The sequence below is a fragment of the Pipistrellus hanaki genome (assembly GCF_964339955.1).
Source record: "Pipistrellus hanaki genome assembly, chromosome: 4".
Classification (NCBI taxonomy): Eukaryota; Metazoa; Chordata; class Mammalia; order Chiroptera; family Vespertilionidae; genus Pipistrellus; species Pipistrellus hanaki.
Genome location: NC_140506.1, coordinates 10,309,916 through 10,326,977, shown reverse-complemented (window position 1 = coordinate 10,326,977; position 17,062 = coordinate 10,309,916). Strand labels below are relative to the sequence as shown.

At 39.5% G+C, this 17,062-nt stretch overlaps 1 protein-coding gene across 4 annotated transcripts in view; it reads left to right on the top strand.

Moving 5' to 3' along the window:
• Positions 1 to 17,062, top strand: part of SEMA5A (semaphorin 5A) — a 371,086-nt gene that overhangs the window by 86,179 nt on the left and 267,845 nt on the right. For all 4 annotated transcript variants that reach the window (XR_014794856.1, XM_084881922.1, XM_084881921.1 and 1 more), the window contains one exon: positions 5,653 to 5,747. The gene's annotated coding sequence lies outside the window, so the exon portion shown is untranslated. The remainder of the gene's footprint in view (positions 1 to 5,652; positions 5,748 to 17,062) is intronic.

The following is a 17,062-nucleotide window of genomic DNA, read 5'->3' as shown; positions in this document are numbered from 1 at the left end:
GAAGTACCTGCTCTTCTGTTAAGAATATACCTCTGCTGGTCTAAGAGCTCCAAGATTGCATCATTAAATGACCCAAATGTGAGGTCTTGTGTTCCCATGTGAGGTCACACTGCTGATGAAACCTCAGCCACCACAGGAGATGGTCTCCATGTGCTTCTCCTTGGGACCTAAGATAGCAAAGAAGGGAAAGTGTGACACTTGTCATTTTTAAGTGTACACAAGGTAATTATTAAAGAGATTCTTTATTCAATGATCTTGACCAATATGGGGCATTTTTTTGTACAGAAAATAACTAGCTGGTTACTAATTATTATACAGAGCCCTTCCATGTAACTATGGCATTATGCCATGCATCCTGTATTTGGATGCAGGAGAAAGTGTCTTATTGTCCATATATATTGATATGGAAAGTAAGACAAAACATTTATTTACCTTTTGTATTACAATGTTATTGTATAGGTACAAGTCTTAGGAATTGATTTTAGGTGCATCTCCCTCTTACCCCATACATTTGCATTCATGTTTCCTATGGAAACACTACTTGATTTAGATGTTGTTTGCAAATGTAGAATGTGGCATAGAATCCACAGGCTGGCCAGTGCAGGCAGACCTCTGGTGAAGGAATACCTTTAAAACTGAAAACATCAGAAGAGGTGGCCCCTCACATGGGAACAGTTGGAGAGGCGAAATGAGGGGCCTGAGGTTTCTATACAATGAATGCTTTGCAAATATGGGCTATGGTTTGTAGTTTTTCTTAAAAACATAGTTTAAAATCTAAAGTTCTCCTGTGGAGCCTCAGGCCCCTGGTTTCACCTCTCCTTTCTATCCTCTGCAGAGCTGCCACATCGATTCTTCCAGATGCCACTCTGGCCTTCACCGAGCTGTCCATGGCTCCCCCTTCCTTTGGGGGAAGTCTCATCTCTCTCTCATGTTAATGTTCTCTCATTATTTGCTTTGTCACTGAGCCGTGCCTTTGAGCCTTCCTCCCATTGGCCATGTGTTGGAGCCTGTGTCAGGCTGCCTTGCTGGTCCACTCACTCCAGCTGCTGCCCCTCCCTGCCCCTCAGCCTCCTACTGGGAACCCATTTTGTTTGCTTCCTCATTTTCCTCTGCAAACTTGAGCATCAGGCCAGCTTTCCACCCATGATTCCTGCTGCTCTCCAGTCCTGACTTGGCATCTTAGAAGAGTTGCTGTGCTCCACCCGAACTTCTATTTTCTCCAAGGTTGGAGTTTCTATTAATTCACCCTGCCCCAAGGGTGGTACAGAGGTTCACACTCTGACTCAGCATGGCTCTAGCTAAGATTGCTTTTCCTTCCATCCAGGGATTCTTGGGACTGCCTGTTTGATCTACCATTTGCTTCACCTGTGATGCACCCACTCAGATGGTCTTCATCAACTCCTACTATTCTACCCCTCCCACAAAGCCCTGATCACATGCCTCTTCTTCCAGAGGCTTATCCTGACTTCCATCTGGAAGGAACCTCCTTTTCCTCCAGTTTCAGAGCTTTACTGAATCGTGTAGCACACGAATCAGACAGTGCCCCATGTGAGCTACCAAGAACATAATCAGTCCTTGCTGTGTCTTCTAGCCACCTAGAATGGCCATGAGGGTGTGCTGTGCATGGTGGTTAAATGACTGCTTGACTATTGTGGATGAAAATGGGCCACATGCTAACCTGACAAGCTCAGGGGAGGCCTGCGTGGTGGCCTTACAAACTCAGAGACCTAAAGTAACCACATAGGATGGTCTGAAGTGAAAACTTTTTATTTATTTATTTTATTTTTTAAAAAAATATATTTTATTGATTTTGTACAGAGAGGAAGGGAGAGAGATAGAGTTAGAAACATTGATGAGAGAGAGTCATCCATCAGCTGCCTCTTGCACACCCCCTACTGGGGATATGCCTGCAACCAAGGTACATGCCCTTGACTGGAATCGAACCTGGGACCCTTCAGTCCCCAAGCCAACGCTCTATCCATTGAGCCAAACTGGTCTCGGCTGAAGTGAAAACTTTTTAATTAAAAGCAGTTTATGGTGATTAATTATGTCCTAGGCTGGCATCTTCCCTGACAAAGGTCAATCTTTACCCTAACTGAGCCTATCTATTTTCTTTTTGCATCTATGATACTATATTGTTGGGATGTCAAAGTCATTTGCCTTTTTCTGGAATCCCTCTGCGGAGACCACAAATTCCCTCATTGTCACTGAGCTATTGACTATTAATGATCATATACACCCACACTCACTTTACATATTATTTTACTTTTTATCCAATCCCAGAGGTTTCCCCTTCCACTTTCTTTTGCCTCCCTAATTTATCACCAATGGATTTCACGTAACCCACTTACCTCTCCTCTTTTGGCGGTAATGTATAAAATAAGGTGCAAAACTGCCATCCTCAGAAGATTATCTCAATTACTTTAGATTTTGCTTCCCAGCAGTTGTAGACAATTGGACTCAAATAAACTCACAGAAATTCCTCACAGAGTTGCATGTTTCTTACCTTGACACTGATGATGAGATATCTCAAACTCTGTAGTCACTGGTGAAATTCTTGAAAATTGGGAAACAGCTTTCCTGAGCCTGTACTGGTGGGATTTCTTCTACTCCTCCACTTAATGTCTTTATTATGCCGGGTGGTCTTCTCCACTTTTATTTTATTTCTTGTGATTTCACTGTGGTTGGTTCAAAACTGAGCTCTTAAGACTGGCCTGACATTTTAATTTCTCTCATGTACAGGTAGGATAGTGGCCACCACTCAGCTGACCTTTGATCTCTAGGAGAATGTTTAAATCGAAATATTTTCTCATTCTGAGTAGAATGGGCTGGGGCAGGTTGCATATTTTAGCGGAGAGGCATATGTTGAGCACTCAAGTTGTAATTGATGCTTTAAATGTATTCATGCATTTCACTGTAGAAAGGACTTCAAGAGCCTGTGAAGGTGGCTGAAGGGTCCTTCTGGGAATGGTTTATCATTTGTAAATCATAACACCTTGCAGGTGTTCTGCACTGGTGTGTGTCTGAGACTGGCTTTTGCTGGGCGGGGCTGTCATTGAGAACTTCTGAGGTCATTTCCACTAAAGATGATACTAAGCTAAAAGAGAAAAGAATAAGAGTAACATGGAATTGAGTCAAATGGGGTCATTTTACATGCCAGTAAAACATAAGCAGTTTCTTATTTAATAGATAGTTAAATATCCACCTTAAAACATTCCAACCTTTAATTTGAGGCCAGCCTCTGGGACTTTGCCATTTCTGTACCTACTCCTTTTTCTAGAAAATGTGTCAGTGATTTATAGTTTATACATCAGCTCATGTATGACCTCATTGGAGAGGATGGGCTAGCTCAGCCTTCAGACTTGAAGGGGCCATTGTCTGTGATTTTATTTTGTTCCTATTCAAGGTCACTGCTTTGTTGCTGTGGTTTCTGCTTGTATATGTGGGTGTTGTATCGAGTGATATATGTGCCTCCTGAAGGTGGAACTCTACCCGGGCAAGGGCTGACCTTAGGGAACTGATGCTGTTCACTGGCCTTCATGCCCCTTCACCAGAATGGTAAAACCCTTGGCATAAACAATGGCATCGTAAAACCTTTCAGGGGGTGTGGGCCCCGATCCTGCTTTTGGAACTGGTTTTTGGTTCGGAAATCAGATTCCAAAGGAAGTGATGCTGTCCCCTGAGCCATGTGAATTCTGAGCTGGGCATTCTGCCACTTGAATGTTGCCTTTTTACAAGGAAGGGGCCTGGGTTCAGCAGGGATGTTCTCTTCCTGCAGCATTTGTTGTCTGGTTGCATCCAGGATTCTGAATTCTTAGTCCTCTTGGCCTCTGTCCCCTTTGCTGCTTAAGAGGATGCTGTTCTCTGCAGGCCTGACTCTTGGATGTCCTAGCTGAGGGGCCTCCTGGGCTCATTTATGACCTCACTGGGGGAGGCTAGGGAAACTCAGCCTCTACACCTAATTATCGGCCTCAGTTTTTAATTTAATTCTGATATGTGGGAGCCAGGAGAAATCTCCAGGTACTCATGGCAGCAACCACTGGATCTGTCCAACCATATTACTTAAATTTTGATTAAGTTGCAAACAAATACAAAGAAATTTTAGTAATAAATTACAAAGCAGATTTTCGGGCTCCAGAAAGTTGATGTATTCAAATATGCTGTTTAATAAAGAAGTCTCCACTAATATATTTGTTGCCACACCCGAAGGAGATGTTATTGGTGTTGTAAGAAAGAATTGGCCTCTCCTAGGAATTTTTCCTGGGCTGAGGATGCCTCCTTACCTTGGGGAGAGCTCCCTTACTCCTCTTTTGGCCTCAAGGATTTGCATCTGTGCCTTCCCCTTTCCAAAGATGATGTCACGAACTTTAAAAGATTCTGCTGGGACCACATAGGGATCTGGGATTCTGCTGTGTGTCGGGCACCTGGCCTGCGGGCGTTGTTTTGGGCAATCTAAAGGAGTTGCTTTGGCTCACTCCCTCACTTCCCATGAACTGACCCAAGGCACCTCTCAGAAATGTGATGTTACCTAGTCACTGCCCTCTGACCTCTGAACCTGGAGACTTCAAAATTGCTCTTTTGCAGATACAAAGTTTTACAAATTTCCAGATGCTGTAATTCAGTTTATTTCCTGCAGGCAGATGGCTTTTTAGAACATTACTGAAGGAGACAGTGTGGGAATTATTGCATAGAGGAATAGCCAGAATGTTCCAGAATATTCTGGGAAGTTCTTTCCTTGCCATCAGTCTCAGCTGCTGCCTAAGAGAGTGTGTGATGGGCTAGGCAACATCAGTGTGTTCCAGCTGTATGGCAGCCAGAAGCTGCAGAACGTGGAGAGCAGGAAGAAGCAGTATGAAGGACAGCAGAGAAACCATGAACGCAGAAGTGCAGTATTAAAGTCCCAGGTGTCCTTAAGGAACAAGGGCACATTTCCTTTATGAAGAAGTGGGAAATAACCTATTTGCTGGAACACCAGGTTCTACAGGGGTTAGTGTCTTGTGGTAGACTTTCTGTCACATTACGACATCAAGTTTGCAGGATTTTTGTATGTTAAATTGGATGGGGAGATTGGGTGGCTTGGTTTTAGTAGAGTGAATCATTTTTATGCTTTATAATTTTTTCCTATAAAGTCTCATTTTGTGAACCAAATAAGTTGCTATGTAAATAACACAAATGCATATTTTTGGTATTAGTTTATTCTAAAACTTCTGCCTTTTAATGAACTGTTTTTAAAATGTATTACTTAAGGTTCTGTATTAAAAAAAGAAAGCATGAAAGAACCATCCTACAATGTGTAAATTCACACAACCAATCTGACCTTCAAACTGCTTAAAATAATTCAAATGGGTTTGAGATGATGGTCCTTTCCATTGTTTCCTGAAATTTGTTTTCATATGTTAACAGCATTTGAATTTTTATTTCTCCTTTTCTGAAACGAGAAATCCATAGGTGCATGGATATTAATTAAGCCAGGTCTGTTCTACTTGTCATTTTTAAGCTATCCTGTGTCATTGTGTTAAGTCTCACATTGCTAAAGCAGCTCCATCTGGTTGTGCATGGCACTCATGGAACTTTCTAGAATTGATACACAATGACTACAACATCTTTTAAACTGGGTAAACAGGACCATTTCTTTTCTTTTCTTTTTCGCAGTGTTGGAGTGTGAGAGTTGAGCTCCAGTGAGCAGATGGCTGTGGATCCTTAGTGTGATACATGATCCAAAAAACACTCCAGCCTTTTCCTCCTTGGTAAGTCAGACATCGAGGTGGGAAATGAAGGAACCAACAGTTTTATAGGCTCAGATACTGTGACAGCTGAGGAGCTTCACTTTCCTCTGCTGTCAAACATGGCAGTGAATGGGCAAGCTTTCAGAGAAACAAGTCTCTTTATGGCAAAACTATTTTGACCCAACCCCTCACTCAGGAAACCCAAAGCCCTGACAGGGTGCCATTGACACAGCATCCTCTGGCCCACGGTGTGCTTATTCACCTGGTTTCAGTTTTATTTTGCAACCTTAAACATACTAGAAGCCCTGTGCCCGAGATTCATGCACTGTGGGGGAGAGAGTCCCCTCAGCCTGGCCTGCGCCCTCTCACAGTTCAGGACCCCTCGGCGGACATCCTTAGCACTGCTGTGGAGGTATGAGAGGTTCCTGCCACCACCCCAGTGTGGGAGCTCACTGACCACCAGGGGGCAGCTTCTAAGTTGAGCATCTTCCCCCTGGTGGTCTGAGTGCATCATTCTGCTGTTCAGTATATTTGCATATTACCCTTTTATTATATAGGATTAGGACAAGCATGCAATTACTTTGGGTTACCTGGTAATTATGTTGCATAAAAATGTTGTGATATCAAATCTCCCTCTTTTATTACAAGCAAAAGCAGATGTTTATAAGAGTCAAGTTGATCAGGATTGGCAAACTTAAATCATGGGATAACATGGGGATACCCTTTGCCACATATATCAAATAACATGATTTTAAAAAACTATTTCTTAAAAGGGTACACTGACACTTTAAGGCCTATTTGGTAGGTTTTAATATAAAAAATTGGCAAAGAAAAAACACTATTTGTGTTTAGTTGAGTTTAATCAGGGAACTACTCTTATTCATTCATTCATTCATTCATAGAAATAAATCATTGTAGCAGAACTTTCAGAGATCTTTTTCAAGAGCCACTGGTCCCTACATATTTCATGAGTGATGGTAACGCTTTCTTCACTTAATGGCAATGATATAAAAAATAAAATCATGGTTATAAAAGTAATGAAAAACTGTATGAGGTACCTAATTAACTGGAAAAAAGAAATTGCAGAATAATATTTAATATAATCAATTAATCTTCAAAATATACAAACACAAATGTGCAAACATATTATCTCTACCCACAAGTCATGTGTGTCATAAAGTCTACCAGAACATATCAATATATACCTAATTGTAAATAGATTAACACTGCAATTGAGAATGTTGGCACTTCATGAGCCTTATCTTCACTATCTAAAATTTCTAATGTTAAAGTTTGCAACCTGAAAAATAAAAGAATTAAGATAGTGAATGCTAATATAGAAAATATAGGGTGGAACAAAAGTAGGCTTACAGTTGTGAGTATGTGAAATGGAGTTTATTCTTGTATTATTAATTATTATATTAATATTTTTCATACAAACAATGGTAAACCCAACTTTTGCTTCATGCTGTATGTAAAGGAAGGGCACAGTTCCCCCATAATCCCTTAGCCAAAGATAACTGCCTTTGCCCGCAACTTGGGCATGTGCCATGGTTGGTTATCAAACAGGACAGCCCCCAACTAGTCACACTGTCCTAGGCTATAGTATGCTTTTTATTAGGAATTCATAGATTTGAATTAATACTGGACATAAAAGTTTATATACTGCTCTTAGACTTGTTATAACATATAGTTGTATATTATACATCTATGATAATGCTATATCATATAATTGGAGATTATTAATGACCTTCATTTAATTGCATCATACTAGTCTACCATGCAAAGGCACTATAATGTAATTTACTGTCTTTTATGGGGAGATATATAAGTTATTGTATTTCCGGTAAAGAAAAATAATAGACAATGCTGAAACAATCATGATAAGCACGTACGTCTTACACTTGTTTCCAATACTGCTTTCTAGATTTTGTTAGTCACACTATCTCCTGCCTTGTGAAAAGCAGAAATTTGGTGCATGAAATCGATATTTTATCAACAATAGCAGCTGCTACTGTAAAGCTTTCTTTTAGTTGAAGGTTAATTCATTGTGTTACACTAGCTGTAGCTGACTTAAAATTTCAAAACCTAGGTGTTAATGAATGAGACTGCTAATTGGCTTTGGAATGTGTTGTAGACATTTATGTTATACCAATAATATTCTGGAGAGTTTGCTTTGCTGAAACTTCACTGAGAATCATCATTGATTATTTAGTCAAGTTGTTAGTTTTCCTTCCTTTTTGTATGTGTCATTGCTTACACATAATGTTATTTAGTTGGTTTCTTTTTTTTTTATGTACTTATTGATTTCAGAGAGAGGAAGGGTGAGGGAGAGAGGGATAGAAACATGAACGAGAGAGAATAATTGATCTGCTGCCTCCTGCATGCCCTCTACTGGGGATTGAGCCTGCAGCTAGAACTTTTGTCCTGACTGGGAATTAAACCTTGACCTACTGATTCATGGGTTGATGCTCAAACACTGAGACATACCTGTGGGCTATTTGATTTCTTATATGATTACTAGTAGCCCGTTGCAGGAAGATTCCTGCAATAGGACTTCCTGCTGCACTCTCCCCCACCCCGCCTGCTTCTCTTCCTTCTCTACAGCTTTGCTCCCTTCTGCAACTCTTGGCTTCTTTCTATGCTGTCTTGATATGCAAATTAACCACCACCTTGTTTGGGTTAATTTGCATACTCACCCTGATTGGTTGGCGGGCGTGGCTTGGCATAGCTAAGGTGTGGTCAATTTGCATATTACCCTTTTATTAGGTAGGATTAGCTGTTACTTGAGAGAGAGAGAGAGAGAGAGAGAGAGAGAGAGAGAGAGAGGATGTGAGGATTTTTTAAATTTTATTTTATATTTTCTGAGCTACTGAGATTCACAATTTTTATTAAAGGTTTTAACAGAATTTAAGAATATTAATTCTTTGTTGTATTTTTTCTCCACTTCATTTGCTTAACTTTATCTTCTTAAATTTAAAGTTTATTGAAGTGTTGTCAAATTTTTGCTTTATAATTATATCAACCAGTGCTTAGAAAAATAATAATCTTTTAAAACTTTCTTCTAATCTTATCAATGTATTCAATGCTTTAATTCAGAAAAACAGTTCAGTTAGCTTTATAAAAATAGATACTGACTTTTGTGATTTTTTTCTCTCACAGCTTTATTCTGCCTCTGTTCTTCCTCACTGATAAAAATCAATCCTTAGTTTTAATGAAGATACTCAAGCAATTAAAATATTTGTATGGATGAAAGATCTCAGTTGTACATTGCTTCATTCTACAAATAGAGACCATGTTTAGAGTCAGATAATTAATTTTTTTTCATTCTTTTATTTATTTCTCTTTTGGTTAGGGAAAGAGAAAGATTAACCTATATTTTGAGATGTTCTACAGCCTTTACCTATATTTTTAACAACTACCCTGTTTCTCCCAAAGATGTGCTAGGTCTTATTTTCAGGAGATGTCTTATTTTTCCATGAAGAAGAATACAGTACACATTTATTGTTAAACAAAAATAAAGGAAATTTATTACCTGTATACGGTACGGTAGTACGGTAGTTGTCAACACAAACCAGACAAACTGAATCCTACAGTATCAAGAATTTACTCATTTATTCAATGACAATCATGTCATCATCTTCTGGAACATCATTATAACAACCCAATTCCTGAATTTCCTGGTGAATTTCTTGTGACTCCATTTCTTTCAGAATCAGTGGACCAAATCTCTCATGTTTAGCAACAGCACTGTCTTTAAATGAGTACTTCTTGTCAAGGTAGCCTGCTCGCAGTGCATTTGCAATGCAACTGTCAATGATTTTCTCCCATGAATTCTTCACCCAAGTCACAACTTCTTGCAGTTTAGGTTTTACAAAGTTTCTGAGACAGAGCCTAGGGGGGGACTTATTTTTAGGGGGATGCCTTATATTTCACTGAGAAGGAAACCTGTAAGTACATCTTATTTTCAGAGGATATCTTATTTTTGGGGAAACACGGTACATACAAACATACATACATGTATACATACACACACATACATGTATACACACACAGTTTTTCTTAATAAGATAACATTTATTTAGGAAGTCAGAGAGGTAGAGCCATAGAAGAAAATCAGCTCAGGAAATAAGTCACAGAGGTAAACGAAGAGCCCTTGGAGTTTATAGGAGAGAGAGAGAGAGAGACAAGAAAAACCCACCTGGGGGGAAAGTGGTGGGGAAAAGTGTGGTTGTGCTCCGTAGAGAGAGCTGCCTAGTATATGTTATTTAATAGTTACTTTACCTGTTCTGTTGATTGTTAACAAGTCATTGTCACTGTGCTTTTCCTGTCATTTTATTTTTGTCCCTAATGTTTTGTGTTGTTTGTTTTAAATGTTATGTGGTGGTGTGTCCCCAAGCCCAAGACAATACTGGTCAACTATACCAGTGATGTGTAGTTGATGTCCTTACTAGTTGAGTTGAGAGCACTCGCCTAGAATATTATTTGGTTATGGTATTTCTGCAGTAACGGTTTCACAGTTTATAAGTTCTAAGAGATAATTAGCTAGATTTCTCTTTCTGGGTATAAGCCACCACTCAGTTCTCCATCTATACTTTTCTTGGTTTTCTCCATTCATTGGCTGTAAAACCAGGAAAGTGAAAGGATATCATTTAAGACTAGGAAAAGGCAATGAGAAATCAGACTGAGTTTCTGGAGACAAAATCTACATGTGAAAAGAATGTGCTTACTGATTTATTGGTGTTTAGTTGGTAACACTGCTGATAGGAATTTCATTTTGTGGTATTTGCTGTTCATTTCTAAGAATATTATTGATATGAGTGCATCACTTATTTAAGCATGCTATATGGTTGTACTCTGAGATAAAGATTTAGCCTGTCATTCTTAATAATATCAGAAATACTAAAGCCATGGACTCCACTTCTTGTTCCTGCCCTATTGTCTAGTCAGCCAGATGGAAAATCTCTGTGAGATGATCTGAGCTGTGGAGTCACATGCATTTGCTTTTCACGAGCCAAGTTCACTGACAGGAGGATTGTCTGCTCCCATTATCTGCATTAGGATGCACTGGAATTCCCATTCCAGGAGGCAATTGCTCTCCTTCCTTCTTTTCTCTTTGGTATGGGATTTTGGCTCTTCCAACCCCCATTTGTTTTAGTGAGTGTCTGCAAAGTATGTTATTGTCCTGAAGGTTGTTGGCCCTATGAATACCATAAATATTTGTAAATCACAGATGTGTGGGCAAGTTCAGAATCCACTTTCTTTTCTTCTCTTTGTGAAGTCAGCCTGGAAATGGCATATATGTCTGTTTATTGTCAGACACCCATTAGAGGGACCGGTGTGTGGGGTTAATTACTTGGAATTGAAGATTTACATGTGCACGGGAGGAATTTGCCCCCTCGATTAAACTGTGCATAACGTCTTTTTTGGCAGAACTTTCCAAAGGGCAGAAATGACCTTGTGTTTGGATTTTTGGGTTTCAGGGGACTTGAGGTTTTCCTACATGTCTTCAGATCAGAGACTTTTATAGCTGCAGGGCTGCCAACCTAGGCAGTTCATGCTTCAGCCACTGGGGCTTTCCTTGTGACTTTTGTGTGCATTTGTGTCTCTTTTAGCCTCACAGGCCACGAAAGTATCAGAGTCATTTTGTTTCATTTGCTTTTGCTTAAAGTTTGGACAGTTACCTCTGTTGGTTAAACACAAGCAGGAAAAGCAAAGATTGGAAAGATGGTCAGGAGTTTCTGGGAAGTAAATGCCACTGCATTTTCATATCACTGTGTCTAAGAATAGCGAACAGATCTTAAATTTCCAATGTGGAGGACTTAGGTGGGTGCAACTAAGTTATCTATCATAGCTCAGACATTTTTTGGGCTGTGGTGGTGACTGCTTATAGCTCAGAGTCATACATGTTTTGCAAATGCTTTCTCTTCCTTCCATAGCAAACCACCTCCTTGCTACAGTGATGGCTTGAAGACGAGGTACCTACCCAAGTTGACCAATCACACATTGCATCTGATGCTAGCCTGGCTAATTTTAGTTGAGGCCACAACTTCAGCTTGGACACCAATATATTATTCTTAAACAATCCCACCCTTCCCACCCCTTGCATCATCATCATTTGTTAGTTTCCCTTCTCTACTGGATTTTTCCAATAGGAAGGCAAACACCCACCATCTTAATCAGATGACCTATTGACCCTAATTTTCTCTCCATCTATGGCCCATTTCTCTACCCTTCACAGAAAGACTCCATAACTGAGCTTGCTTATATTTGTTGTCCTCAATTTCTGTGTTTCCTTTTTCTCTTGAACCCACTTTGACAGCTGAGTCTTTCTGTCAGTACTGCCTTGCAAGGTCACAGTCACCACCGTGTTGCTAAACCTAGTGGTTGAAGCTCAGTCCCCCTTGCTTTTGACATTCAGAGTTGGCAGTTTTGGTATGATACAGTGGATCCCTCCCACCTCCTTTGACGCTTTCTCCATCTGGTTTCAGGACACCACATTATCACTGTTTGTATAATTTCTGCCCTCCCCCCAACATAGTCTCCATGATAGCTGGTATTTTTGCCTCCTTTGATTACTGTAGCATCTCCAGGCATAGCGTAAGGCCCAAGGCACAAAAAGCTGCCAATAATTATTTGTTTCATGGAAGGATTTGTGGAACATTGATGGATGGATAGATGGGTCTTTGGGGATTTTTCAAACTCAGTGACAAAACTTTATTTCTAATTTGGACACAGGACTGGAGAATAATGAGATTGTCTACTGGAGGAAGGAATAGAATTATTCCTGTCTACCCCCCAACCAGAGTTTAGTGTATTTGGTATGATTTTTTTCTATATTGTCCATTGGGTGAATAGTTGCTTGTTCACAATTTCTCAACTCACATGCCATCTTCTCTATGGACCTTTCACTTCCCTCTCAATGATCAGGCCAGTTAAGTTGCACCTTGTCTGTATCTTCATACTCCCATGCATATTTCTTCAATTGGATTTCTTGTAGAATTTCCTGTGTACACATAGACTTTCCTTTTCATATAGTGAGGTCCTTGACTTGCTTGAGTTCATCTTCCCACACTCTGACACACAAATAGTGCCTATACCTATGTGTTATTTAATAAAGTGATTCCAATTGGAATTTTGTAAAACGTAACTTCTTTACTGTCCACTAACAGGTGATAAATAGTGCTTCTCTAGCCTTCTGATTGTGCTACATTTTATTCAAGATGTTATTTTCATAATTTTTTTAGTAATTCAATAATTAGATTTTCTGTTGCTATCATAGACTGTCCCCATATTGTCCACCTGAGGCCACTCACTCTGCAGCTTTCCTGAATAGCCTTTGTTGTTTTCCAGATGAGTGAACATCATTTATAGTGTTTCAAAAACAAGAGAGAGTGTAAGATCCCTCCACAGTTTCTTTCTCCGAGGTGATTGTCTATGAGTTGTGCAGAGTCCTGAAAAGAAAGGCAGGAGTAATCATATGTCATGTAGACCAAAATCTTGAGCCTCTCTCCTACACTGTGGGGTTAGATGTCAGCTCCTTCCTGGCATTTAACATTTCTTAAATTGAGCATTTGAACCTACTCTCAGTGTTACCATTGAATTTTGGCAGTATCATCTTCAAGGAGTACAACATGACTGTCAGAGCTTGGAGCTGAGCCAAGCTTAGAATGCTGAAGTCATATTTCCTATAAATTAGTTTTTTATGGTATGTACATGTTCAATATTGATGTGTTTTTAAGGAACAGGGCGTATATTTCTGCATCAATTGAATAGATAGATAAATAGATATAGATTTATAGACATAGATATAAATATAGATATATATATATATACACACAGACCTAGGTATAGGCATAGATATAGATATAGATATAGATACAGACAGGATTATAATGGGGATTCATGGCAGTCAACTAGGGCAGGCTTATTGTCAACAAAATAAATGTCTAAAACAGTGTACTAAAGTCCAGCCTTGTGGCTTAATTATAAATTTCTGGTTAATTAATTGCTAGCTGCTGAAGGATCCACTGAATAGGGGAAGATCTGAGCTCTGCAGGATCTTTAAAGTAAATGGTCTTTCACTAACTTGACCATTTAGTGAGCTTGCATGCATGTATGCATACCACACTCTTCTTCTCTCTCTCTCTCTCTCTCTCTCTCTCTCTCTCTCTCTCTCTCTCTCTCACACACACACACACACACACACACATGTTTTTCATTGAACAGTATAAATAGTTAGCCATCTTTCTTCTTCTTCTTGTTATGTTTTGTTAATCCTCACCTGAGAATAGTTTTCTCCATTGATTTTTTTTTTTTTTTTTTAGAGAGAGAGTGTAAGGGAGGGGGAGAGATAGAGAGAAACATCAATGTGAGAGAGATACACTGATTGATTGTATCCAACACTGGGAATTGAGCCTTGAGCCGGCAACTGAGGTACGTGTCCTTGACCAGAATCGAACCCATTACCTTTCAGTCCACAGGCCGATGTTTTAACCACTGGCAAACTGGCTAGTGCTCAGCCACTTTTCTTGTCTTTTCAACGCTGAACGCATACCTATGTCGTGCTGACACCTGTGTTCATGGCTGTGAGCAGCAGGTAGGGGTCATCCACAGGGCATACAATAGGTGCGAAAGTAGCAGCAACACCCTCAGTGAAGCATGCACAAGACCACACATTCCCAGATTAGAGCTCATTCCAAAATACCATCACTGAACCAAATATTAAATATATATATATATATATATATATATATATATATATATATATATATAATTGATTTTTTTTTACAGAGAGGAAGGGAGAAGGATAGAGAGTTAGAAACATCGATGAGAGAGAAACATCCATCAGCTGCCTCTTGCACACCCCCTAGTGGGGATGTGTCCTTGACTGGAATCAAACCTGGAACCCTTCAGTCCACAGGCTGACACTCTAGCCTCTGAGCCAAACCACTCAAGGCCCAAGCATCTTTTTAGTAGACAGGTCTAATTCTTTCTCCCAAGTAACTATGGCTTTTCTCTATTTCTCTGGAATTCTTAACTTCTTCCTAACTTAATTTGATCATAGTTATATGCTAACTTTATCATTCTACTGTCATATTTTCTATGGAGCATAATACATTTCTTTTCATAATTTTCCATTTAATTTACTGTGTTATGGTTTTCTAAAGTTATTTTATAAGCCAGTTATAAAAAAGTCCTGTATGCTAATTGGAGGGGGGTATTGAGGGGAATGGGGGACATCTGTAATACTGTCAACAATAAAAATAAATGAATTAAAAAACTGTCTGTGTAAAGGTCTTGAAGTTTCTTAAATTGAGCAATTGGAATGTCATCATAATAGCAATAATTAAAAAGTAAGTTATGATGGCCTAATGTTTTTTGTTTTTCTAACCTTGACTTATTTTCTCGTTCAAATTCTGTCTTAATGGAAGAACATTTACAAAGCATTTTTGTTTTTTTTAAGCAAATCCTCAATGGTCAGATACACTTACAACTAATATTTCTAACCACAGTTGCATGGTTTGTGAAGATTTTATTGATTTGGATTTGCTTCATATTTTTTTTGAACCAAGACCAATTCCCCAAGTTTGGAGTATAAATCTTACTGAGTTGCCTCTACCTGTCTGTGGTAGTCATCCTTGTTTGGATTTGAAAGAGGACTGGTAGAAGTTTTAATGTCCTTGCATGTAGCAGTGACAATAGAAATTTAATAATGATTCTTCAACATTTTACAATATAAAACATTTTATAAACCACTGGTAGTACCCTAGTAATACTTTATAATATAGGCTCAAACTATTTGAGTACTTCCTGTATCCCAGGCACTGGTATAACTGCTTCACTCCTATTATTTCATCTTCTCAGCACCATATAAAGCAAGTTCTAATCTTATTCCCAGTTTAGAGATGAGTATACTGAGGCATGAAAGGCAAAGGAACTTGCCAAGGTGACTCAGAGGTGGATTGGGTGGCTGAGCCTAGTGGATAATATATTATCAAGTATGTGTTTCAGTCCCCCTTTTTTACCAAGGGGGCCCCTATGGTGGAATATTATTGAAAAGAATGATAAAGCAATAGAACCCACCTATTTAGATATTATTGCAAAATAATGCAGCTATAGTTTTCTGCAAATAGTGTCTTGGTTTTAGTTCACTGAGCTAGCAGATATTCTGAGGGTTGGAACCCACACTCACTATGTAATTTCCTTGCCCAAAACACATGATTGGTGGTTCATCTCAACAAAAATTCCTCACAGACAAGCATCTGTGTAAACAAATGGTTCCTCTGCATCATCTCTTCCTGTACATGGGGTCACCAGGGACTAGCGGGCATTCCAATTAATGTCCGGATTGGGAACTGTGTTTCTATTATTGACATAACACACTGATCACTTTTCTTGAAAATTGCAAAAAATGTGACGTGGATTAATAGCCTGTAGCTCCTACTTCCTTTAAATAGGTATTTATTGTGCACGTACAGTGTGTGAGGTTTTTTTAGGCATTGGCAATCTACTGGCAAACTTAGGCTCCCACTTCCCAGGGAGCACATATTTTAGTTGGGAAAGTCAGATCGTATTAATTTTGTCACAATACATAAGAAAAGTAGCATGTAAAGGTAAGTGTTAAATGGTAAGCGGTAAGGGATTCAGAGAGGTTGTGTGTTAGAGCGGAAACAGGGTCAACTTTGGATTGGCCTGTGTATGGTGGGGAAGGGGAGAGGGGTGTGAACTGAGACCACAGTGGTAGGCAAGCATTAGGTTGTGTAGGGCTTTGTGAGGCAGGAATCAAAATTTGAATGTTCATCTTGGGTGTTGGGAAGCTTTAGGGAGAAGCACTGGGGAACAGGATTTGTTTGCGTTTTTAAATTGTCACTCCAGTTGTCATGGTTACCAGAAGGGAAGCAGAAAGGTCAATCAGGAGTTCCTTGCAGGTGACTGGACAAGGCATGATGCTGCTGGAGATGGAGAAAACTCGATGGACCACATACTGATACAGAAGTCCTGGGGAGATGCAGGTTTTGGAGGGGAAAGTCAGAATTCTAGGGCCATGTCAACTTTGAGTTGACAGTTTCCATTTCTTACCCAGTTGGAGAGAGTAGACAGTTATATATGTGAGTCTGGGCTGTTTGGGGATGATTGGAACCAGAGGGAGATTTTTGACTGTAGGGAGGAAAAGCGTGCCTCAGACAGAACTGTGGGAGTGGGAATGTTGAAAGAAGGTGTTGGGGGCAGTCTTCATAATATTTTACTTGATATGACAGTCCTTTGATACTTCAGAAGTGACCTTAAAAGTGACAAGAAGTCCCAGAGGTAATCCTCTTCTTGAGAGATTTCAT